Source organism: Camellia sinensis, chromosome 1, assembly GCF_055761805.1.
Source record: "Camellia sinensis isolate YWXY chromosome 1, ASM5576180v1, whole genome shotgun sequence".
NCBI classification, from domain to species: Eukaryota; Viridiplantae; Streptophyta; class Magnoliopsida; order Ericales; family Theaceae; genus Camellia; species Camellia sinensis.
Window position 1 is genome coordinate 232,803,447 of NC_138961.1, and position 25,391 is coordinate 232,828,837.

Below are 25,391 nucleotides of genomic sequence, written 5' to 3' on the forward strand. Positions count from 1 at the left end.
TGATTGTCACAATAGAGAGAGGTGGCACCATGGGAAGAAACACCCATATCAGCAAGGAGCCAGTGAAGCCATAAAAGTTCCTGAGTAGTGTCAACAAGAGCGCGATATTCAACTTCAGTACTAGAGCGAGCATTGAGGGACTGTTTCTTGTTGCACCAAGTAAGAAGAAAATCTCCTAAGAAGAAATAGAAACTCGTGGTGAAGCGTCGATCAGTAAGATCCCCAGCCCAATCAGCATCAGAAAAGGCACGAAGCTCGAGAGAAGAGTGGGCAGAATAATGAAGTCCATGGAACATAGTGCCTTTAAGGTAGCGAAGTATGTGAAGTAGAGCAGTGTAATGCGGGGTGCGGAGAGCCGACATGTACTGACTAACAAGATGGACGTCATAGGCAATGTCATGACAAGTCACAGTGAGATAGACAAGACTACCGACCAGTTGGCAATAAAGAGTAGTATTAGAGAGAAGATCCCCGTCTAGAGAAGTGAGACGAGTCTGAGGATCAACGGGAGTAGAGACAGTCTTGCAATCGGTAAGACCAGCATGTGCCAGAAGATCGGATGCTTATTTGGCTTGTGACAAATAATAACCATTGGAATCATGAGAGATTTCAAGCCCTAAGAAATAATTAAGAGTACCAAGGTCCTTCATCTCAAGCTAACGATTGAGAAATTGTTTGAGGCTAAGAATACCAGCCACATCATCATTGGTGATAATCATATCATCCACGTAAAGAAGAAGAAGAGTGGTGCCATGAGGAGTGGTCCGAACAAATATAGCGTAGTCATATGAGTTGGAGGTGAAGCTAAAGTCATAGATAGTGGAACTGAATTTTGAAAACTAAGCTCGTGGGGCTTGCTTGAGACCATAGAGAGCACGTTGTAGTTTGCAAACGTTATGAGCCAGAGAATTCGTACAGCCAGCTCTTTGTTTACGTGAAGGCCCTTGATCTAGCAGTCAATGGGAAGGTCACTGAACATATTATACCTTCTTTTAAAAATATGGATAACTTATTGATGGAATGGAATATTGGGGTCCAGGATCAGAGAAAACTCCATTGCACCATCGCTAATATCTTGAAAGACAGTAAAAGGTATAGCCGTCCAAGTGTATGGATTCATTTTTAGACAAAGGTGTAACTAACACTACTAGAAAACTGACCTTTTGCTACTCTATAATTTGCGACCATCTGATTAGCCGTCGCAAATAATCAATTTACCCCCTTATTTTCTTCTATTTATTTTCCCGTTTTCTTTATACTTGCCCTAGCCCCTCCACAAACACCGATTGTTCTCTCTCTCACTCTCCCTCAATCTCGCTTTCTCTCAATCTCGTGCTCTCTCTCCTTTGATCTTCTCAAATTAGCACCTCTACTACACATGTATATGTACCTCTATATATTATGTATATGTTGTGAATATCAATGTTTGAAATTGAATTTATTCTATTGAGGTCCGAGAAGAATCGAAGTAGACGTCCTCAACTTCCTCAAGATCTTAAACTCTTCGACTCCGACAATCTCATATCTCTTTGGTTTGCAATTTTGCTTCAAATCTCTACTCTCGAAATGTATATATATATGTGCGTGTGTGTTTTTGTGTTAAGCATTGAGTCACTGTTGATTTTAATTTGATAAATTTGGGGATTTTTGAGTGTGTTATAGATCAATAAAAGATGGAATAATAGCTGAGGGTTTGTTGACTGATGTTTCGTGGATTTTTCTCTCTCACTCGTTTTGCACTAGGTCTTTGATGAGAGTTAACTAACACTGCTGAATCTTTCATTAGAGGTAATAATAGGATCATCATCATCTCTTTCTCATTTGCCTTCTTAATCAATCTCTTGAAAAGTATACATTGCCTCAGCACATGTATCCTTCAATTTAGGCTATTAGGTTTTTGACCATTCCATTGATGTTTCTTTTCTTCAATTTAGTATAAATTAGGCTTGTGTGTGGTTGGTTGTGATGAATTGTTTATTGTTTATGTTGAATTAGTGCTTTGCTTTGTGTTTTGGATACCTAATTAGGCTCCCTTTTTTTTCTTTTTCTTTATTTATTTATTTTGTGTTTTGAATGTCCAATAAGGACATCAATTTTAGGATTCTGTTTTCAGTGTGATTTGATTAGCAAAAGAGAATGGGATCTCTTATAAACTAGATCAAATTGTATGAGTATGCTGTTTGATTACCATGTTTTGTGTTGTTAAATGAATATTTAACTTTTTATGAAGTCAATTGATAAGTGATAATGGCTTCAAAGACCTTTTAAAGAAAAAAAATATGCAGTAAAGTTGTTGACATCAAAAAATCAATACTAAGTCCTTATCTCTTTTTGCATTAGTTATAAACGAATCCATTAGGAACATTCAAGAGGATATCGTATTATTTGTAGACAGTATAGTTTTAGTTGATGACATAAGAGGAGTAAACTTTAATCTAGAATTGTGGAGAGAGAATTTAGAACCTAAAGAATTTAAGTTAAGCTGGATTAAGACAATAGTTTGCACACTGCTTCAGGATTGAAGTCCTATTCCTCCACTTGATAAATCTTATTTTGTTTGAGCACTCTATTTCAGGGGAAAGTGAACCCTACACAGTGTGAGGCCTTTACTATGGTTTGCACTCAGGTAAAGTTTACTGTCTTATTCTGGTTTACATAGATGATAAACATTAATTGGAAAACTCAGTAGTGATTTCTATATTGCTCCATTTAATTTTGATTTCAAGCTCTCTCTACAGTTTTCAATATCAATTTAGTTTGATGAAGCTCAGAAGTATTATGTGGTTTTCAATATGTGCCTTTTGAAAAGTGTATAGAAAATCATTAAAGAATATGTGGTTTGATTTGGAATTTTGATTATTTTCTCATTATCTCCACCTTAAATGACAATCATAGGGCTGTTAGCACAACCTTTTCTTGAAATTTGTTGTTCGATGTGAAAATGGCATTGTTTTACAAGGTAATTTATGCTAAGTACAGAAAAAATAAATAAATAAATAAATAAATAAATTGTTTTCAAATAAAGGCAGAATGTATGACCATAACAAGGATATATTATTGTACTTGGGATGCTCTATTATGTTTTGAATGAGAATTGTGTTACCTTTGTTACTGTATCATTTTTCTATGATTAACTTGGGTGCAAGTTACTAATTGCATTTTGTTTTTTTGCAGTCATCCAATGGATGAGGATGCCACTATAAGTTGTCCTGCTTATTATTATTATTTGCCATTTCATTCCTTAGATGATTACTCATCTTATTTACAGTTATTTGCCTAGTAGTAGTAATGTTTTCGTCTTTCCTTATGCTTGCAATGTATCAATACTCCTTTTTTTTTTCCAATTGAGAATAGTCATTTTTGCAAGCACTTGCTCACCCAACTCCTTCTCATTGGTTCACAAAGCTTGATATTTGGATATATGTTGTGTTTGCGTTTTTGAGGAAGATGTTTCTGTCATCCCCTTCTTTGTACTTTCTGTTTTTCACTTTTTTAGGGAACCCAATGTGTGCTCAACTAGGTTTGAATTGAAGGTCAATTTTAACTAGGCCTGCAGCATTATTTTGCCAAAGTATATGGTTTATATTGCCTTTGATTTGATGAATTATTGACTAAATAATACTTGATTTGTTTATAGAAAATAATGAAACGGGGGGATGGGGTGTCAATGTATGTTTTATTGTGAAGTGTGTATTGAATGTGTTTTCTGATTAAATTTTTTATTTGCAGGAAGCATTTTGTTTTAATTACTGCAATATATTTTTACGTGTGGAGGGCTATATAGATATGTGTGTGTGTGTGTGTGTAATTTGACCTACCCATCATTTTTCATCTTCCTGCTAAATAGAGTTTTTAATTTATTGTTTACATTTTTTATTTGCTGTAGTTTCTGCCTCCATGCTCCTTTTATGATATAAAATTTGTTTGAAACTGTCTGTGACAGGTCAAGAATGAGGAAGAGGAATCCAGCACTGGGCATCTTTCTATTCTGATGATAAGTGTTAAAAACAACACACAGGTAATGCATACTTTTCTTCCCTATAAATTGAGGATAATGTTGTTGTACTAGTGAAATTTTGATATAAGGGTCATAGTCTTTAAATGGCTAAAATCGGTTGTCCTTGTGGCATGTTGAATTTGAAAATAATTTGTTTATCCTCTAGTTCTGGCCTTGTGAGTGTATATATATAAGCAAAACAGTAAGACACTAGACTTGTTGAATTGGATATTTCTTCATATGCACATAAGCATCAATATAATTATTAACTTATTATTTCCAAAGCACCTCAGATGTAACTTCATCAAGCACAAAAATGTGTTTCTTGTGCTTTGTGCATGGGTTGGATGACGTTTATCCACTATCTCCTGAACAAAACTATCATAAGTGTTCACCAAACTAAATATTTTGTGTGTTTGGGGGCTAGAAGGGGATTCTTTATGCAACACGCTCTGAATTTGAGGTGCTGCAGAGTACAAGCATATAAATATTAATGAATAAGAAATCCATGAAAAATGCCCGAGAGAATGTGTCACTTGGAATATGAAGCTTAGCCCAAGGAGAAGTATTTAGGATGTAGGCCAATACCTTGAATTATCCATTTCTAAAGACTTGAGGCATATATGGGGATCCTTTTCTGTGTGCTTGTTGACCTTCAAGAAGTCAGGTTCTCTCTGGAGTTTATGGGCTGGGAAAATGAATTCTCTTCATGTTCAAGAGTCAGAATGTGGCATGGTCCGACCTTGGAACCATTTCTTGGACAGTAATGATACAGTGACTAGATTTAGATACCAAATTTTGGATATCATTTGATATGCCACCAATGCATTAGTTTAATGGGTCATAACTTTCATGTCTTGTACGTTATAGCAATCCATTATAGCTAGGAGCCTTTCTCTCAGTTTGCTTTTAAGAAATGGGAGTGTTTCAAACTGTTGAATTATTTTTGTCATCTGCATACTTTTTTGATGTGTCTGGAAATGACTTTTTTGTTTATAGATATTATATAGATCATTGGAATGGAAATCCTTTGATATGCGTGCTGTTGTGTCTGCCACCGAAGATCTTTTTAAATTCATATTGTCTGATAAGGGTTTGAGGGTACGTGTTTTCCTGGTCCGGGACATAATTAAAGCAATTGATATTTTTCTTCAGGATGAAGTAGTTGCAAACATTTTCGATGAGAAGGTTCAAGCTAGAGAGACAGCTGAATCTAAGGTTTGTTTCAATTCCTCCATCTCTCTCTCTCTCCCCCCTCATGTGCTGGTGCATGTTTTAGTTAAACTCTACAACTTATAGATAATAGAACATCATTTTGATGTGGTTTAAAAGAAGTAGGAAAGCCAAAACATGAATTAGGAAACCCAAAAAAGTTGTTTTTGAAAAACTATTTTCATGCAAAAATTAAAGTATTATATGAAAATGTTAGGTGTTTTCGAACTTTTTATTATCTTGTTTTTGAAAACATGAAAATGAAAAAACAAAAACAAAATCAGAACTGAACATATTTCAGTTGGTAATATTGTCATGAGATCAACTATGAGAATTAATGTTGTTTTGCAGGGACATGCAACGCTGATGAGAGTGGTTAATTGGCTTAAATCTTTCCGGCATGCAGTGAAGTTGGCCCCGGAGGTGTGGACTGCTATGCCAATCCGCATGACAGTGAAACCCGAGGCTCACAAATTTACATTTGACATCATTTCAGCCTTATTGATACATTTTAGCCGAAAAATTCCAGAGACCTTTTGGATTTGTATATCTAGAATTCTTCACAAGTTGGTGAAAAATTATAGCCATGTCAATTTACGATTTAGGTGGATTCTTCATTTGCTCATTTTTTTTCTCTAGCTATTTATTTATTTGAGTGAAACTATTTGTCTGATGCAATTTTAAAGATTATATATCTGAGTTTGGCTCCGAAAGTTGAGTGATTACTCACTGAAGTATGCATGTCATGTGTCCGGAAATGACTTTTTGCGATAGTAAGAAGATGGTTGCTAATGCATTGTAGCCATTTTTAAAACTTTTTTGCGACGGCAAAATATCAGTTGCTATAAGTAGGTTAGGCGGTCGCAAATAGTTTGCGACTGTTATTTTGCGGTCGCAAAAAGTATTTGCCACCCCCACATTCGCGACCCCCATTTGTCGTCGCATAGGCCGTCACAAAAACTCTTTTGCGACTGTTTTTTTATTATTTGCGACAGTTTGTAGCGGTCGCAAAAAGTACTTTTTTTAGTAGTGTAATTCTATTGGATTATGCTTGTTTATTGTTGTAGAAAAAGTTTTTTATGCTTAAAATTGCGACTAATTCTTTCTGTTTACATTTTCTATAAAAAATTCCTAATTTATTTTGGAATTCTTATTGTTACTGTTTACGTCATATATTGTAATTCCAGCTCAGCAAGGAATTCTTTCAAATTCCTGACCAAATATCTAGCAACTTTTTCTGGTGAAGACGCATATAATATTGGGGAAGCCAAGGAGGAAGCTATCCACACTATTATTGAATTTGTGAAGGCACCTGACATGTTTCAGGTATTTCAGTCTTTAACTGAATTTTGAATATGGGTTTAGAGGAAATTGAATTCTGAATTGAATTTTGAATATGGGATCTAGAGGTGAAAAGGAGGAATCAGACTAGCTTCGATTAAAGTGGGGAGTCAAGCAGCGTTGTGATGAATCATTTGGATTTTCTTTGGATAAAAGATGTGTGATGCATGCTTTAGTTATGCTAAGTGATTGTCCATGTACGTTGTGTTTATTGTTCATTGCTTTACTATGGTTCTAGGCTTGTAGAGTGTATGCACAGGTGTTGCACATTTTTAACCTACTTTAGCCTAGATCATACTCTAGTTTTTGGTTCTCAAAGTGTATTCTTTGTGGCGTTTCATGGCAGTGTGATTTGCTAGATATGCCTATTGTGGCACAATTGGATAAAGATGCTAAATATGCTTTGGTATATCAGCTTCTGAAAATCTTTCTAACACAACGGCTGGATGCATACTTAGATTTTTATGCAGCAAATTCCACTTTGTTGAAAAGCTATGGAAATTATTCATCTTGCCACATTTAAATTTCTGGTAGGCAGCTGAGTTGAGCTGAGCTAAGCTTAACATTCTGGCTTATATGTAATTATTTCTTGAATTTGTTCCTTTGAATGGTGTAGGTCTTGTCCATGAAGACTATTTAGTAAAGATGAGGTTGATGCAATTCGTAGATCTTGCCTCTGCAAAATCTGGCCAAATTTCTTATCCACTAATCAAGGACACTTTCTAGGTAAAATTATTTCCTATCCCTACATCAGTAGGTTTGAATTTTTACACTTTTGTCTGTTAGGTTTTTATTCTTGGCAATCACGTTTGACAAAACTCCTTTAAGTTGTATTTGTTTTCGCACTTTTTATTTCAGTGAGGCTATGAGTGTTTAGATGCGAATCCAACCCGAATTGTGCCTTGCAGAGAAGTTTGTGATGTTAATACTTTCAAGATTGCCACTTCGCTGATTATGACGGGAATCGAGCTGCCCGGTCAGCTCGCGGGGGTCGAGGGGGGAGCGCCCCTTAGCGGGTCTGGGGCAGTACCCAGGTGGGGTTAAGGGGCAACGCCCCCGAAGCAAAATGCAAAATTGCATTCAAAGTTCCCTGTCTGCCCTTGCTCGCTGCCTCTGTGTAAAAACCTGAAAGAGATGAATGTACGCTCAAGCGAAGGGTGTGTGGCTCAAGCGAAGCCACTTATGGAAAACACACATTTTTGGTTCCTCGCTCGAGTGAGAGAGTCGTCGCTCGAGCGAGCATTGTGATTCAGATTTCTATAAGTACGTGTTTCTGTCATATTTTAGGATTACTTCTCCAGATCTTCTTCTTGGGTTCTAGGGTTTATATCTGGGGATATTTTGCTAGTTTTCTTTGATGTTTTGATTGAGTATTCAACTCATGGTTTCAAGAGTATACATCAAAGGATTATTTGTTTATTCTACACAAAAGAGAGAGTTGTTCTTTAGTGGATTCTGAAGAATTCGAGCCTGAAGCTTTGGTGGATTCCGGAGTGGCTCATCGTCAAGATAATTTTGAGGTGAAGACGGGGTTGGAAGAGGCACATAGAGGTTGGTTCAATTCGGGCGTGGATTCACTAGGTAATTGAGAGTATACCTGTGTAATTCCTTTATATCTTCTTAGTGGATTGTTTTGTGGCTGTTGCCCGTGGTTTTTTTTATCACAATTGGAGGTGTCCAATTGTGGTTTTTTCACGTAAAATCGTTATGTCGATTTGTCTTGATTGTTTGATTGGGATTGTTATTTACTGCTTAAAATTGATACATAATCACAAATCAACATCTAGGGGATTTCTAGAATTTTCATTTGGTATCAGAGCAGGTCGTTCTATTTTTTTAAAAAATATATATTCTTTTAGAACGAGATCTTGTTTGATTTATGATAATGGATTCAATTCGTGAGGGAAATTCTATGGTTCGATCACCCCTACTTGACGAATGCAATTATTCGTTTTGGAAAGCTCGAATAAGATCGTTTTTAAAATCTATTGATGAAAAAGTTTGGCAATCTGTCATGAATGGGTGGACCGAACCAACAATTACCGTTGATGGAGTAACTTTTCCCAAACCAATTGAAATATGGGGCACAATTGATTACCAAAATAGTAGCTGGAATAGTAAAGCTATCAATTCTCTCTTTTGCGCTGTCACACCTGAAGAGTTTAGTCAAATTTGCAGTTGTGAAGTCGCAAAAGAGGCTTGGGATATCTTATAAACTATTCATGAGGGCACTTATTCTGTTAAACGGTCAAAACTTCAAAGGCTCACGTCTAGTTTCGAAAACCTTTCAATGAAAGATAGTGAGACCTTTGATGAATTTTATGCAAAGTTGAATGACATTGTAAATTCCAGCTTCAATTTAGGTGAAAAAATACCAGAATCCAAAGTTGTGGGAAACTTTTTAAGATCCTTGCCTCATCATTTCCAACCAAAAGTTACGGCTATTGAGGAGGCTCAAGATGTTGACAACCTCAAGCTGGATCAGTTGGTTGGAAATCTCCAAACTTATGAGGCACATAGGAATTTCAAAAAAAAACAAAAAGATATTGCTTTTAGTAGTGCTCATAGAGTTGGAGAGGATTCAGATGAGGATTGTGAGATAGATTCCAAGATTACGGCTGCTTTTGTTAAACAATTTAAAAAATCTTTTTTGAAAAAGAATCCTAATCTTTTGGAATCTACTCATACTCATAAATCTAAAGGCAAAGATAAACTCAAAATTAATTCTATAGCCAAGAAGGAGAAAGGAAAGATACAAGGGAACTCTGAAAGAGACCAATGCTATGAATGCCAAGGATTTGGCCACTTTGCTTCAGAATGCCCTACTCGTTTGAAGAAGAAGAAAGCCCTCACCATCACTTGGGATGATGAATCAGAATCTGATGAAGATGAAAGTGACAACGAAGATCAAGGCGAAGAGGGACATACACAATTCCTTGCTTTCATGGCTGCTTCCGAAACTGAAGGACGAACAGAGTATCAGAAGAGCCTGGTTGAGAATGCCACTAATGATGAATCCTCGGGAAGTGATGATGAAGAGCTTGAGCAAGCTTATGAAAAGTTGTATAAGGAATCTCTTAAGTTATCCAATTGAATGACAAACTCACTATGAAACTCACAGCATGTGAAAGTGAGAATGTCAAACTAAAGGAGGAGATTTCTGAGGCTAGGATTGATGCCATCAAGATAGCTAATGATCGACAAGCTCTTTGTGCAAAACTCTTGACTTGTGAGACAGAGAGGGATGAGCTACAACAAATCTATTCAACATATGAAGAAAAAATTGAAACTCTCGAGATGTCTCAAGTTGCTTTGGAAGAACTAATGATCAAGAAAGAGGAAGAACTCAAGTGTGCTATGGCTACCATTGGTCTTTGGAACAGAGGATCAAAGACTTTAGACAATATCATTGGGTCTCAACAAATTTGTTCTGACAAGAGTGGCATTGGCTTTGGTGATAACAAAGAGCAAAAACATAGTGCATCTACATCTTATGATACAAGAACTCAAGGAAAGGGAGAACAAAAAATTCAACATAAGGATGAACTTCTCAAACTTCCTAGAGTTGGTAAGGTAAAAGAAAAGAAGGTACACCCTGTATGTAGGAACCCACATTTTATGTCTTAGTCGCGTTCATGAGCATCTGTATGATATGACTTGTTAAGCTTGCATTGTATGTTTGTGTTTTGATTTGCTTAAGTGAGTGAGTGAGACCCGTGTCTTGTTTTGATGCCTTTGTAAACTGTCTTAGTGTTGTGTGCTTGCCTTGCTCCTTCCCTGATGTGAAACTTAGGTCACGCCTAGCCTAAGTTATGTCAGCCGATGTTATGCCAAGCCTAGGTTATGTTATGCCTAGATCATCCCAAGCCGAGGTCATCCTCAGCCTATAAGCATCTTGGAACCCCTTGTCGACCTCCATCCTTGCTTTGCCAAACTAGCCGAGATGTTACCTTTGTACCCAAGTGATCTCATCCTGGAGTGGCATGACCTAGGCCGAGGTGTGGCGCATCTAGGCCAAGATGTGGCACAGCTTAGTCAAGTGTTGTCCTTCCTAGCCGAGGTCATTGTCAGCTTAGTTGCCGAAGCCCTTCTGTTAGCCGATGTCACCCCTGCCGGAGTGCCATTCCGTGTAGCTTGTTAGATATGCCTTGTTATTAACCGATGTCATTGCCTCGTCAGAGAGCCCATACCGCTTTACTTGTTGAACACCCTTTCGCCATGCTTTGTCTGGTCTGTCAGCCACATTTTCAGGGAAAACCCAACCAGTCGCTGCCACGTGTCCCCGCAGAGGGTTAACCCCAGAACCGGGTAAGGGAGACTATCATTTGGTATCATAACCTTGCCTTTTAGAGAGAGAAGCTCTAGGAGGAAGAAGGAGTTTTAGAGTGAGAAAGTAAGTCTTCAACTTGATTCCAAGGGATCGAAGCGTTAGATTCGTGTATTGAGGTTAGATCCTTGGCTTACTCTTGTTGTTCCTTGTGTTTATCTAGCTGCATTGCATGATCGAACCTGTTCTGCACGTCATTCATTAATTTGAAACTGATTATAGAAAGAAGAAATAATGTTCATACGTTGTTGAAGAAAAAGTCTTGTTTTGATCTGAAAGCTTGCATAAAGAATCATGTTTTTGTGTTTATTTCCGCAAGAACTTCAAGTACGGGTACCCAGGTCCATGTTTTCAAACTCGTAGCATAAAAATCCCAGATTTGTGATAACAGGTTGTGATTGAACATTCATATTTTTCATGTTTTTCACACTCATGTTCTTCATGTTTATCAGCAGAGGGAAACCCAGAGTTTCCCAACCTCTTTTCCTTGCATATGGCCCTCGGGGACACACCTCGGCAAGGAGGTGTGGAACCTCGGCCTAGGCCTGGTTGGTGGCCAGCATGTTTTCCGAGATCATTTGTATACACATGAAGCTTGTTTGGAAGTGTATTCAATAGGCCTTGCCATGTATTTGTAGGACTTGGGCTTGTCTCGACCCCGACGTTTGAAGAACTAAGTGAGTGGTATTTTTAATAAAGCTATGTTATCTTGTTTCGATAAACTTTGTTTTGCCTTGCTTTGAATAGTATTTGATTTAGCATGAATGACTATCCCTATTTGCATATCAAACACTATCTTGTTTTGATGACATGTCTTGAAAGTCCTTAGCTGCAGGGGACTATAATGCAACTGCACTCTTGTCTTGAAAGTCCTTAGCTGCAGGGGACTATAATGCAACTGCACTCTTGTCTTGATATGTCATCGCCCCTTGTAATATGTAGATGTTATTAACATCCAAGGAACTTGAAAGGCCGGCAACGAACTTAATTTTCCCTCTTGATTGTAAAGTATGCTATGTATTGTTTTGAAGGAGATCTTGGATATCAATCATGCAAAAACCTTTATTTCTAATATCATTCACTGAGTATCCAAGCTCACCCTCTCTATATATATGTAGGTGATGAACAAGAAGGCAATGAGGCCTAGACGTGATGCCGATGTGTTTTTGGGTGCATTGCCGACATGTTTTGGATTAGCGTTTTGTTCCATCTTGAAGATTATGCTTCTTAGCTTATATTTCATGTGTATTTGTATATGTCGGCTTGAGAAGCCTTTTGGTCAAGATGTATTTTGTATCTTATTTCCTTATTGTATCTAAGATGTAAGACTTTGTAAAGATGTATGTCATTTCATTGGACTTATGCACGGCTCTCATGGACTATTTAGATTCAGTACATATCGCTTCCGCACTTGTAAGCCCCATACTTTATACTCTGACTGTGTGTGATTTTGTAAGTTGGCCTTCGGTAATTACGGATTACTGGCCATCACGGCACCAAACTACTAGGGGCGGTTTGGGGGCGTGACAGATTGGTATCAGAGCACAAGTTCCTCAGTATACGTTGTTCACGCACTTGAGTCCTAAAGAGCATAGGATTTCCCTTAGAATGATGCTAGGATTGCATCATATTGCTTGCTACTTGACTACGTGTGCATCATTTCGGCATAGATGTTTGTTACTTGTATATATATTACCTGTTCAGTTGTTTTAAAGTCTCATCTTGCATCCTCCTAGCATCATGAGGAGAGGTAGACCTCCGGTTGGCCGAGATCGTTCAGAAGATAGATTGGAGAGATTGGAAAGGTTAGTCGAAGGCTTGGTTCGTGAGCAGAGACAACCTAGGCCACAGGATACTGGTACCACTTCCACGCAGGCCGAGCAGGCGAATGGCCATTATGCAGCTCTACCCCCTCCAGTGCCACAAGTGCCTCTACAGCAAGCTTTGTATGGGAACGACACGATAACCCTAATCAGAGAGTTCAAGAAAATGAAACCGCCGAGATTTCAAGGAGGTATAGAACCAATGAAAGCCGAGGCATGGGTTTTAGAGATGGAGAAGTTGTTTGAGATTTTCCCCAGTACAGACGCCCAGAAGGTATCTCTGGCAGCATTCACATTAGACGACGATGCTCGTAGGTGGTGGATGATGGTCCGAGAAAGCAATCCGGGTTTGACTTGGGCAAAATTTTTGGAATTGTTCTACAACAAGCATTTCCCCCTTAGCGTCCGAGATCGAAAGACCACGGAGTTCCAGAATCTGATGCAAGGGAACAAGACAGTCGCAGAATACGATCGTGCCTTTACTGAACTGGCGAGATATGCGCCTCATATGGTTGACGATGAATACCGAAAGGCGTGGAAGTTCGAAAGTGGGTTGCGTGGACCGATACAAGATCGGGTCAACATGCTCAATATGCCGACATACGCCAGAGTACTGGACAAGGCCATCCTGGCTGAAGCTAATTTGAACTGATACCAGGGTTCAGGTGAGGGTCAGAGGAAGAGACAGAATTATGATAATCGCCGAGTTCCGTTCAATGCCAAGAAGAAGATGAGTACGGACAGTTCCAGCAACTCAAATCAGGAAGGTAACGCTAAGCCGGTGTGCGCGAGTTGTGGAAAGCTACATTTCGGGGTTTGTCGTTGGGCAACAGGAGCTTGCTATGAGTGCGGCGAGATAGGTCATCGTGTGAAGGACTGCCCGAAAGCAAGGGCTGACGACGGAAGGAGGAATGGAAGCACCTCGGGCCCTGCACAGAATAACAACGTCGGGAGAACACAGGCGAGGCAAGGCAGAGTTTTTGCATTGGTACCAGGAGACGCCCAGAATGCCGAGGCGGTAGTGTCAGGTACCCTTTCAATTTGTTCTCAAGATGCATACGTATTGATTGATTCGGGTTCTACGCATTCATTTGTGTCCACTATATTCACCGAGAAGTTGAATAGAGAATTAGAACCCCTTGATTACGTATTATCTGTGTCTACTCCATCTGGGAGAAATATGATCGTTACATCCATTTATAGGGCGTGTGTTGTTGTGATTGAGGGTGTAGAGTTGTTAGTTGATTTGATGCCATTAAGCATGACTCACTTCGATGTCATATTGGGAATGGATTGGTTAGTAGCGAATCATGCATCCATTAATTGTGCTACTAAGAGTGTCACATTGAAGGCCCCAAGCCAAGCCGAGGTCATTTTCCAGGGTAAAGGAGTAGTACCCCCACCTTACTTAATCTCATCCATGAAAGTCTACAAGTTGATCCAAAAAGGATGTCAGGGTTATTTGTGCAGTATACTAAATGATTTGAATGGAAGTGTTGAGTTAGCCGACATACCCGTTGTTGAGGAATTCCCCGACGTCTTTCCAAATGAGTTGCCTGGCCACCTCGTCGATAGGGAAATAGAGTTTACTGTGGACATCCTGTCAGGAGCACAACCCATCTCCAAAACACCCTACAGAATGGCCCCAGCCGAACTTAGAGAACTGAAATCGCAAAAACAAGAATTGTTGGTTAAAGGATTTGTTAGGCCGAGCACTTCACCGTGGGGAGCACCCGTTCTATTTGTTAAGAAAAAGGATGGCACACTTCGTCTTTGCATTGACTACAGAGAACTCAATAAGGTGACCATTAAGAACAAGTACCCATTGCCTAGAATCGATGATTTGCTTGATCAACTACGAGGAGCACGAGTCTTTTCCAAGATTGACCTTAGGTCGGGCTACCACCAGTTGAAGGTTAAAGCCGAGGACATTGAGAAAACTGCTTTTCGAACGAGATATGGCAACTACGAATTTTTGGTAATGCCCTTCGGAGTAACCAATGCCCCAGCAGCGTTCATGGACTTGATGAACAGAGTCTTTAAGCCGTATCTAGATGAGTTCGTAATTATTTTCATTGACGACATATTGATCTACTCCAAAAGTACGAACGAGCACGAGAATCATTTGAGACTCGCCCTACAAATCTTGAGAGATAAGAAGTTGTACGCTAAGCTGAGTAAATGCGAGTTTTGGCTTCCTAGCATTTCATTTTTAGGGCATGTGATTAATGAAGATGGTATATCAGTTGACCCCAGTAAGATTAAGGCCATTGTGAATTGCCCGACGCCGACCAACGTGTCCGAAGTTCGTAGTTTTCTGGGTTTGGCAGGTTATTACAGAAAGTTTGTGAAGGATTTCTCGAGGATTGCAGTGCCATTGACACAACTAACTAAGAAGGGAGCAGCTTATGAATGGACCAATGAAAGAGAATCAGCCTTCCAGGAGCTGAAAACGAGGGTAGTTACAGCACCAGTTCTTGTACTACCATCGGCGAATGAGGAATTCCAGATTTACAGTGATGCTTCACATAAGGGTTTGGGTTGCGTGTTGATGCAAGAAGGTAAAGTCATAGCATACGCGTCTCGTCAGTTGAAGCCCAATGAAAAGAATTATCCTACCCATGATCTGGAGCTAGCTGCCGTGGTTTTTGCTTTGAAGATATGGCGTCATTACTTGTATGGAGCATCTTGTCAAGTGTTCACCGACCACAAGAGTCTGAAGTACTTGTTCACTCAGAAAGAGTTAAATATGAGATAGAGAAGATGGCTTGAGCTATTAAAAGACTATGACATGCAGATTCAGTATCATCCTGGTAAGGCACATTCCGTAGCCGACGCATTGAGCAGGAAGTTAGTTGGATGTTTGACGTGCCTGACAACGATTTCAGTAGAATCGACCATTATTGAGGAAGTGAAGACCAGTCAGATGGAGGATAAATTCCTTAAAAGGGTAATCGATGAATTCGTCACCAAGCCGAGGCCAGGATACACCATTGAGAACCAAGTGCTTAAGTTTGAAGGAAGATTGTGCGTGGCCGACATGCCAGAGTTGAAAAGGAAGATTTTGCAAGAGGCCCATAGCTCCAAGTTTGCCATTCATCCAGGGAGCACCAAGATGTATCAGGACGTAAAGCGGACCTTTTGGTGGCCAAACATGAAGAGAGAGATAGCCGAGTTTGTATTTCAGTGTCTGTGTTGTCAGCAAGTGAAGGCAGAACACCAGAGACCGGCAGGACTTCTTCAACCCTTGTCAATTCCTGAGTGGAAATGGGAGCACATCTCCATGGATTTCGTAGTGGGTTTGCCGAGGACGCAAAAAGGTATGGATTCCATTTGGGTTATAGTCGACAGATTTACTAAGTCAGTCCACTTCTTGCCTGTCAAGACTACATTCAATGCCGACCAACTTGCCGAATTGTACATGAACGAGATCGTTAGGCTTCATGGCGTGCCGATGTCCATTGTGTCAGACCGAGATCCGAAGTTCGTTTCTAGATTTTGGCAGAGTCTACAAGGAGCCTTGGGAACCGAGTTGAGATTTAGCACAGCCTTTCACCCCCAGACCGACGAACAGACAGAAAGAATGATTCAGACACTCGAAGACATGCTCAGACTGTGCGTGTTGGATTTCCGGGGAAGTTGGGAATCGCATTTGCCATTAGTGGAGTTCGCGTACAACAACAGTTATCAAGCCAGCATAGGCATGGCGCCGTATGAAGCTTTGTATGGAAGGGAGTGCAGATCGCCGATATGTTGGACTGAAGTAGGAGACAAAGCTCTAATTGGCCCCGAGTTGGTTCAGATGACAACTGAAAAGATCAAACTCATTCAGCAGAGGATTAAAACCGCACAGAGTCGACAGAAGAGTTATGCCGACCAGAGAAGGAGGGAGTTAGAGTTTGAAATTGGGGATCATGTATTTTTGAAGGTCTCGCCGATGACAGGAGTTTCGAGATTTGGGAAGAAGGGTAAACTTGCACCCCGATATATTGGGTCGTTCGAAATTCTTGACAAAGTTAACACCGTTGCCTACAGACTCGTTTTGCCGCTAGATTTGAGCCAAGTCCACAGCATGTTCCATGTTTCAATGTTGAGGAAATATATCCGAGACCCACTGCATATAATAGATTACTCCGGGGTTGTGGTTAATGAAGACCTGGGCTACGAAGAGAAGCCGATGAGAATTATTGACAGACAAGTGAGGCAGTTGAGAAACAAGTCGATACCGATGGTAAAAATCGAATGGGAGAAGCATTATGGCAAGGAGGCCACGTGGGAAAAGGAAGAGGAGATGAAAATCCGTTACCCGGAGTTATTCGTAGGACAAGGTAACTTAAGTTTGGGGACCAAACTTCTTCAAGGAGGGTAGACTGTAGGAACCCACATTTTATGTCTTAGTCGCGTTCATGAGCATCTGTATGATATGACTTGTTAAGCTTGCATTGTATGTTTGTGTTTTGATTTGCTTAAGTGAGTGAGTGAGACCCGTGTCTTGTTTTGATGCCTTTGTAAACTGTCTTAGTGTTGTGTGCTTGCCTTGCTCCTTCCCTGATGTGAAACTTAGGTCACGCCTAGCCTAAGTTATGTCAGCCGATGTTATGCCAAGCCTAGGTTATGTTATGCCTAGATCATCCCAAGCCGAGGTCATCCTCAGCCTATAAGCATCTTGGAACCCCTTGTCGACCTCCATCCTTGCTTTGCCAAACTAGCCGAGATGTTACCTTTGTACCCAAGTGATCTCATCCTGGAGTGGCATGACCTAGGCCGAGGTGTGGCGCATCTAGGCCAAGATGTGGCACAGCTTAGTCAAGTGTTGTCCTTCCTAGCCGAGGTCATTGTCAGCTTAGTTGCCGAAGCCCTTCTATTAGCCGATGTCACCCCTGCCGGAGTGCCATTCCGTGTAGCTTGTTAGATATGCCTTGTTATTAGCCGATGTCATTGCCTCGTCAAAGAGCCCATACCGCTTTACTTGTTGAACACCCTTTCGCCATGCTTTGTCTGGTCTGTCAGCCACCTTTTCAGGGAAAACCCAACCAGTCGCTACCACGTGTCCCCGCAGAGGGTTAACCCCAGAACCGGGTAAGGGAGATTATCATTTGGTATCATAACCTTGCCTTTTAGAGAGAGAAGCTCTAGGAGGAAGAAGGAGTTTTAGAGTGAGAAAGTAAGTCTTCAACTTGATTCCAAGGGATCGAAGCGCTAGATTCGTGTATTGAGGTTAGATCCTTGGCTTACTCTTGTTGTTCCTTGTGTTTATCTAGCTGCATTGCATGATCGAACCTGTTCTGCACGTCATTCATTAATTTGAAACTGATTATAGAAAGAAGAAATAATGTTCATACGTTGTTGAAGAAAAAGTCTTGTTTTGATCTGAAAGCTTGCATAAAGAATCATGTTTTTGTGTTTATTTCCGCAAGAACTTCAAGTACGGGTACCCAGGTCCATGTTTTCAAACTCGTAGCATAAAAATCCCAGATTTGTGATAACAGGTTGTGATTGAACATTCATATTTTTCATGTTTTTCACACTCATGTTCTTCATGTTTATCAGCAGAGGGAAACCCAGAGTTTCCCGACCTCTTTTCCTTGCATGTGGCCCTCGGGGACACACCTCGGCAAGGAGGTGTGGAACCTCGGCCTAGGCCTGGTTGGTGGCCAGCATGTTTTCCGAGATCATTTGTATACACATGAAACTTGTTTGGAAGTGTATTCAATAGGCCTTGCCATGTATTTGTAGGACTTGGGCTTGTCTCGACCCCGACGTTTGAAGAACTAAGTGAGTGGTATTTTTAATAAAGCTATGTTATCTTGTTTCGATAAACTTTGTTTTGCCTTGCTTTGAAAAGTATTTGATTTAGCATGAATGACTATCCCTATTTGCATATCAAACACTATCTTGTTTTGATGACATGTCTTGAAAGTCCTTAGCTGCAGGGGACTATAATGCAACTGCACTCTTGTCTTGAAAGTCCTTAGCTGCAGGGGACTATTATGGAACTGCACTCTTGTCTTGAAAGTCCTTAGCTGCAGGGGACTATAATGCAACTGCACTCTTGTCTTGAAAGTCCTTAGCTGCAGGGGACTATAATGCAACTGCACTCTTGTCTTGATATGTCATCGCCCCTTGTAATATGTAGATGTTATTAACATCCAAGGAACTTGAAAGGCCGGCAACGAACTTAATTTTCCCTCTTGATTGTAAAGTATGCTATGTATTGTTTTGAAGGAGATCATGGATATCAATCATGCAAAAACCTTTATTTCTAATATCATTCACTGAGTATCCAAGCTCACCCTCTCTATATATATGTAGGTGATGAACAAGAAGGCAATGAGGCCTAGACGTGATGCCGATGTGTTTTTGGGTGCATTGCCGACATGTTTTGGATTAGCGTTTTGTTCCATCTTGAAGATTATGCTTCTTAGCTTATATTTCATGTGTATTTGTATATGTCGGCTTGAGAAGCCTTTCGGTCAAGATGTATTTTGTATCTCATTTCCTTATTGTATCTAAGATGTAAGACTTTGTAAAGATGTATGTCATTTCATTGGACTTATGCACGGCTCTCATGGACTATTTAGATTCAGTACATATTGCTTCCGCACTTGTAAGCCCCATACTTTATACTCTGACTGTGTGTGATTTTGTAAGTTGGCCTTCGGTAATTACGGATTACTGGCCATCACGGCACCAAACTACTAGGGGCGGTTTGGGGGCGTGACACTGTACACCCTTTTTTCATTTGTCATCATTGTGGTATGCATGGTCATATTCGCCCTTATTGTTATAAGTTGCATGGGAAAGTGTCTCATAGAGATGGAAGAAATTCCAACATCTCGTGGGGTAGGAGACAGTTCATTGGTGGTAATGAGGTTAAGGGTCATTTTAGACCTCGTTATTTTGATGTGCTTGAGACCAAACATGGAGCGAGTTTGTTTTTGCCCAGACCTAGAAATAGGAAGTTGGAAACCACGTCGAGACGGGTTCCCATTGATGAGGAAAGGAACCACAACGTCAAGACACCACCCAAGAACCGCCATTCTCACAACTGTGTTCATACTAAAGCGGTTTGGGTGAGAAAACTTGACTTGTGTTAATTTGGTTATTCATTTTTGTTTTTGGGTTTTTGTGTGTTTTTTTTTTTTTTTTTTTTTTTTGTCATTTAATGTATGCATGTTCGTTTTTTGTCTTGCTTTGGTTAAGGAAAAAAATAAGAAAATAAAAAATCCCAAAAAGATTTTCTTAGTATGGTTTTGCAAGCTTGAAATTTTTGACTGGTCCTTGGTGCATATTGGAATTGATGAGACTATCCATTACATGTTAATATATGTGTGCTTTCTGTGGTCATTACTCATTTTGGAGTGTGTGTTCTTTGATTAGTATGTCTCATTCTGTACACACTCTTGGATTAGCAAATATCAGAGTCTTCTGCCTTAGTGTTTTTTTTTTCTATGGACTTTTGACATTGTATCTTTTACTTTTCTAGAGGAATTGACATATACTAGCATATCATGGGTGATATTGAGTCTCTTAACCATCTTCCATCTTTTTGCATCTCCATGGCTTTCTTCTCTATTCTTTGTAGTCCAGCCATGAGAAAAAGGCTACCTCAGAGTCACCAACCAGGCCATTCTTATTATATCCATGCTTCTCTGGTTCGGTTTCCATACTCTTGAGCGTGTCAGCCACCAATGAGTGTGCAAAAGAAAGAAAAAAATGTGCAAAAGAAAGAAAAAAAAATGTGCAAAAGAAAGAAAAGGAAAAGATGTGAAAAAAAAGGAACAAATAAAGGATTCATTGATTGAAGGGGGAGCCTCCGCCTTTACTCACCAAATACCCCTTGATTCCTAGTGGTTTGACTTTCCGTAGTTGTGCTTAGATTCTCTTGTTAGAGGTCCAGCTATCAGATCACTACTAGGATTTGAATCTTGTGTTTGTCGAACTCCAAGAGTCACACACACACTTTTATCATGGGAACTATGCTTTTCACATGTAGCATCACTTTCTTTCATGAGGAATCGTCTACAGACTGTGCACACTGTATTTACTAGTAGTTGTGCTTCTTGGATAGTCTTGTGTTTCTTGGATAGTCTTGTGTGTTTTAAGGTACTAATCTGAAATTCCTTGCTTGCTCTACCATATTATTTTTGTCGTTTTCTTCTTGTTCATTGTTTTTAGTGAAGGGGAGTTTGGTTTATCATTACAAGAGTTTGTTAGCATGAACACTTTGATTTGTTTGGTAAGGGAGATTGGCTATAGTTGTTTTGCATGTTGCTATGCACTGTTTGCTAATTATTTCCTTCTTCCATGTTCCTGGTATTTACATCGTCATATCATTGCTTGTGTGGTTTATGATCTTGCTTTTGTTGTTTGAGAGTTGTTTTTCATGAGTCTTAGTTTTCATCTATTCATGTTTTCCATCTCATGTTTCAAGATAATCATGTCATATGTCTATTGTTTTTTCCTATGCTCTTGTGGGACTAATAGTTGTTTTGGAGAGTGTGGCACTAATAACTATTTTGCAGATCATGACCTTGAGAAAGAAGTTGGCTTTTGTTGGCTGTTATGGGTTAGGGTGATTAGGATTTTATTTGTTAGGTGTGTTTTGTCACGGCATTGCCAAAGGGGGAGATTGTTAGGTTTTTATTCTTGGCAATCCCGTTTGACAAAACTCCTTTAAGTTGTATTTGTTTTCGCACTTTTTATTTCAGTGAGGCTATGAGTGTTTAGATGCGAATCCAACCCGAATTGTGCCTTGCAGAGAAGTTTGTGATGTTAATACTTTCAATATTGCTACTTCGTTGATTATGACGGAGATCGAGCTGCCCAGTCAGCTCGCGGGGGTCGAGGGGGCAGCGCCCCTTGGCGGGTCTGGGGCAGTGCCCAGGCGGGGTCGAGGGGCATCGCCTACAAAGAAAAATGCAAAATTACATTCAAAGTTGCCTGTCTGCCCTTGTTCGCTCGAGCGAAGGCTGCGTCTGTGTAAAAATCTGAAAGAGATGAATGTACGCTCGAGCGAAGGCTACGTGGTTCGAGCGAAGCCACTTATGGAAAACACGCGTTTTTGGTTCCTCACTCGAGCGAGAGAGTCGTCGCTCGAGCGAGCATTGCGATTCAGATTTCTATAAGTATGTGTTTCTGTCAGATTTTAGAATTACTTCTCCAGATCTTCTTCTTGGGTTCTAGGGTTTATATCTGGGGATATTTTGCTAGTTTTCTTTGATGTTTTGATTGAGTATTCAACTCATGGTTTAAAGAGTATACATCAAAGGATTATTTGTTTGTTCTACACAAAAAAGAGAGTTGTTCTTCGGTGGATTCTGAAGAATTCGAGCCTGAAGCTTTGGTGGATTCCAGAGTGGCTCATGGTCAAGACAATTCTGAGGTGAAGACGGGGTTGGAAGAGGCACATAGAGGTTGGTTCAATTCGGGCATGGATTCGCTAAGTAATTGAAGTATACCTGTGTAATTCCTTTATATCTTCTTAGTGGATTGTTTTGTGGCTGTTGCTAATGGTTTTTTTTTAATCACAATTGGAGGTGTCCAATTGTGGTTTTTCCACATAAAATCGTTGGGTCGATTTGTCTTGATTGTTTGATTGGGATTGTTATTTACTGCTTAAAATTGATACATAATCACAAATCAACATCTAGGGGATTTCTAGAATTTTCATTGTCAATACATAGATGTAAGTTTCTTTTGCAGGTTAATGATGACGAGGTAGAAATGTGGGTAGTTAAGGCAATCACAGCAAGGTTAATTGATTGTAAGATGGATCAGATGAACCAAATTGTAATTGTAAGGTGCTCTCTCTCTCTCTCTCGTTTGCTCACTCTCTGTGCTTCTGCATGGGAGAGTGGATCTGATTTGTGAACTTCAGCATTAACTGGTGAATATAATGCTATTTTGTGTTCAGCCGCTGCACTGAGCGCATCTTTGGGAAGCATCAATGGCAAACCCACCGAGAAAAGCTAGCAACATGGAGGGTAATGTTGACCAAATCCTTGTTATTTATTTTGTTTTATATTTTTCTCAGTTAATCTATAGGTATGTATATGTATATTACAGGTGTATATATTTTTTGTGGTACTATGCAGCACCGGGAACCGGGCCTTGACGGTACAAGAATGGGACTTTGGTTTTTTACGTAGTAATAGGAAAGAAAGTGTTAGTTCAGTTTATGCTTGTTTGCCCAGATTAGGTGGTGGGTGTGGATAGGAACCAAACCAAAACAAGCCTTAAGTCCCATTAAATGGGGTGGCTGCATGAATCCTTCTTCTCCACTCGATTCTATTCAAGGCCATTTCGTTAGGCAAATTAAAATGATTCGTATCTCTATTGGTGGGTGTGGATAAGAAATAGAAGTAAATCCTGTTCCTGTACTTTCTCTAGCCCTGCACAGAAATATGCCAGTGATCTAGGCAAAGTGAAAGTGATAGCATTATTTGAAAGTAAATTACACTGTTGGTTCATATAGTTTTAGCGAGATTTTGCTTTGATCCTCATAGTTCCAATTTCATCAATTTAATCCCCTAATTTTCAATTGCATGAATTTTCAATTGCGTTTCAATATGGTCCTTCCATTAGTTGCCATTTGCATTTTGGAGCCAAAAAGTCGTGGGAACTAAAGAGACTAAAGTGGAATTAAAAAATATATATATAACTAGGGACCACCATTATAATTTATTTATTTTTCTTTTTCGGCGGCTATTGCTAAAATGCTTGTGTGAGTCATATGGGGCCTTTTTCAGTCCAAAAAGCTAATGACAATTGAGGGAGGGACCACATCGAAACGTAATTGGAAATGTGATGTTTAAATTGATGAAATTGAAATTATAGGGACCGAAGTAAAACCTCTCTCAAATTAGACGGACAAATGGTGTAATTACCCTTATTTTTAATTACATTAGAGCTTTTAATGCTAGTATCTCAAGAGTTATATAAATGCATAGTTATTCGTACTTGTGAGAATAATTTTGTGAATGTCAGCTTGGTGTATGGAAAATTAGGAGTCAGAAATGATGAAATTATGTTATTGAAAGTACATAATTCAAAATTATTGTTAATAAATTTGGTTATGTTAGGTTTACTAGTGTTTAAATTGGGAAAACTTAGGTTGTATTGGCCTCGCTTTGATCACCGTCCAACCACTAGATTAGTCATATCTTTGAATGAATTGTGATTCTAATGGAAAAGGTTATATCTGGGTATCTGGTATTTTGTCTGCCCAGAAGGTATCGTGTTCATTTGGTCCTCATATTGGTCAGTTTCCAATCTAAGATACTTCTCAGGCTTCTAGTGTTACTTGTTTACTGGACCTGATGCTAACAATATAAACCTCATCTTGAGCATCTTTTAGTTCGGTTGATGAGTGAATTTTTTGATGTGCTATTGATGTCTCTGTCATTCCATTGCTATGCCAACATTATTTTTTGTTGAATTTTTCTGGGGATTCAAGTTTTGGTGCCACTTTTTCCAGGGTAATATAACCAATGTCATTAGCACCATTCAAGCTAACAAGATAACGGAAGATGCCACACAAGTAGTGCAGGGCTTGATGATACGTTAAAGTGCTCTGTTATTTGCAATTGAGTTCCGACCACATCTTCCTCTTTGTTAAGTGATAGGTCAGGCCCAAACTACAGTAGTTGCGATTCTCTTTTGTTTTAGTTGAACTGAATTTATATACCCTGGAAATTTTGACGAAGACAAGTCATTTTTATATATCCTCCAAAATTTTGATGTTTGATGGATGGAATGTATCATTAGCACACACATGTATTTTATTTTTACTTTATCAGAGAGCTAGGCTTTTGGTTACATAGGCCATCTCACTTTACCTGCTTAATTTCTGTTTCTAATGGTTAATTACAGGAAGTGAAAAACTTACAAAATGATTGAAAAGGATATATTGCGATTTGGCTATTTATTTTTTCTAGTATAAAATTGGTTTATGTTCTATGGAAATAGAACAATAGCATCATTAGTTAGGGACTCTCTCTCTCTCTCTCTCTCTCTCTCTCTCTCTCTCTCTCTCTCTCTCTCTCTCTGTGGGGGTGATGGTTGTGCAAGTTTAGACTTGTGTGACGAACCTAATAGTGTTCTTTGCATGTGCTGAATTGTTATTCTTAGATGGTCAGTCGAATAAGCAAACTAAAAGAATTGTCAATCCATCTGGCTATAAAGAGCTAAATTAAGATTTGTGAAGGATTATAAAAATTAAAAATTAAAAAAAAAAGAAAATGAAAAAATCATCAGTCACCAACAGATATCATTTAAATGGCCCCATGAAAATGAGTTAATGGATTATCAAAAGGAAAAATGAATTAATGCTGTGACAAAAAAAAGTAGTTGTGTCAATCACAGCTTTCAAATGTTTATTTAGGGGGAGTTAATAGCCCCGGAACGTTTGAGGGAATTTGTCAAGATTGTGAGGAATTGCCTGCTTGATTGGGGAACAGAATGGCCATCAATTGATGATGTGGAGCAGAGCCCCCAGATTGCGCTGCAGCTGCAGCAGACTTGGAACAATGATATGGAGATGGGATCTAATTCGAAAATGATCCGGTGGAAGAACCGTTCCGTTCAGCCTTCAGTCGTGCTTACAACAATGTGTTGTCATATGATGGTGCATTTGACATAACGGATACGGGAAGTAATGAGCTGATCAAGAAAATTTAGCATTTTAAAA

The 25,391-nt window shown here is 39.4% G+C and overlaps 1 pseudogene across 1 annotated transcript; it reads left to right on the forward strand.

The window, feature by feature from the left end:
- Window positions 1-377: 377 nt before the first annotated feature.
- On the forward strand, window positions 378-24,522 carry LOC145822747 (uncharacterized; annotated as a pseudogene). Its single transcript, XR_014364439.1, has 8 exons — window positions 378-450; window positions 906-1,092; window positions 6,397-6,535; window positions 6,897-7,046; window positions 7,166-7,276; window positions 22,406-22,503; window positions 22,617-22,686; window positions 24,180-24,522. The product of XR_014364439.1 is annotated as an uncharacterized LOC145822747 (transcript).
- Window positions 24,523-25,391: the final 869 nt, after the last annotated feature.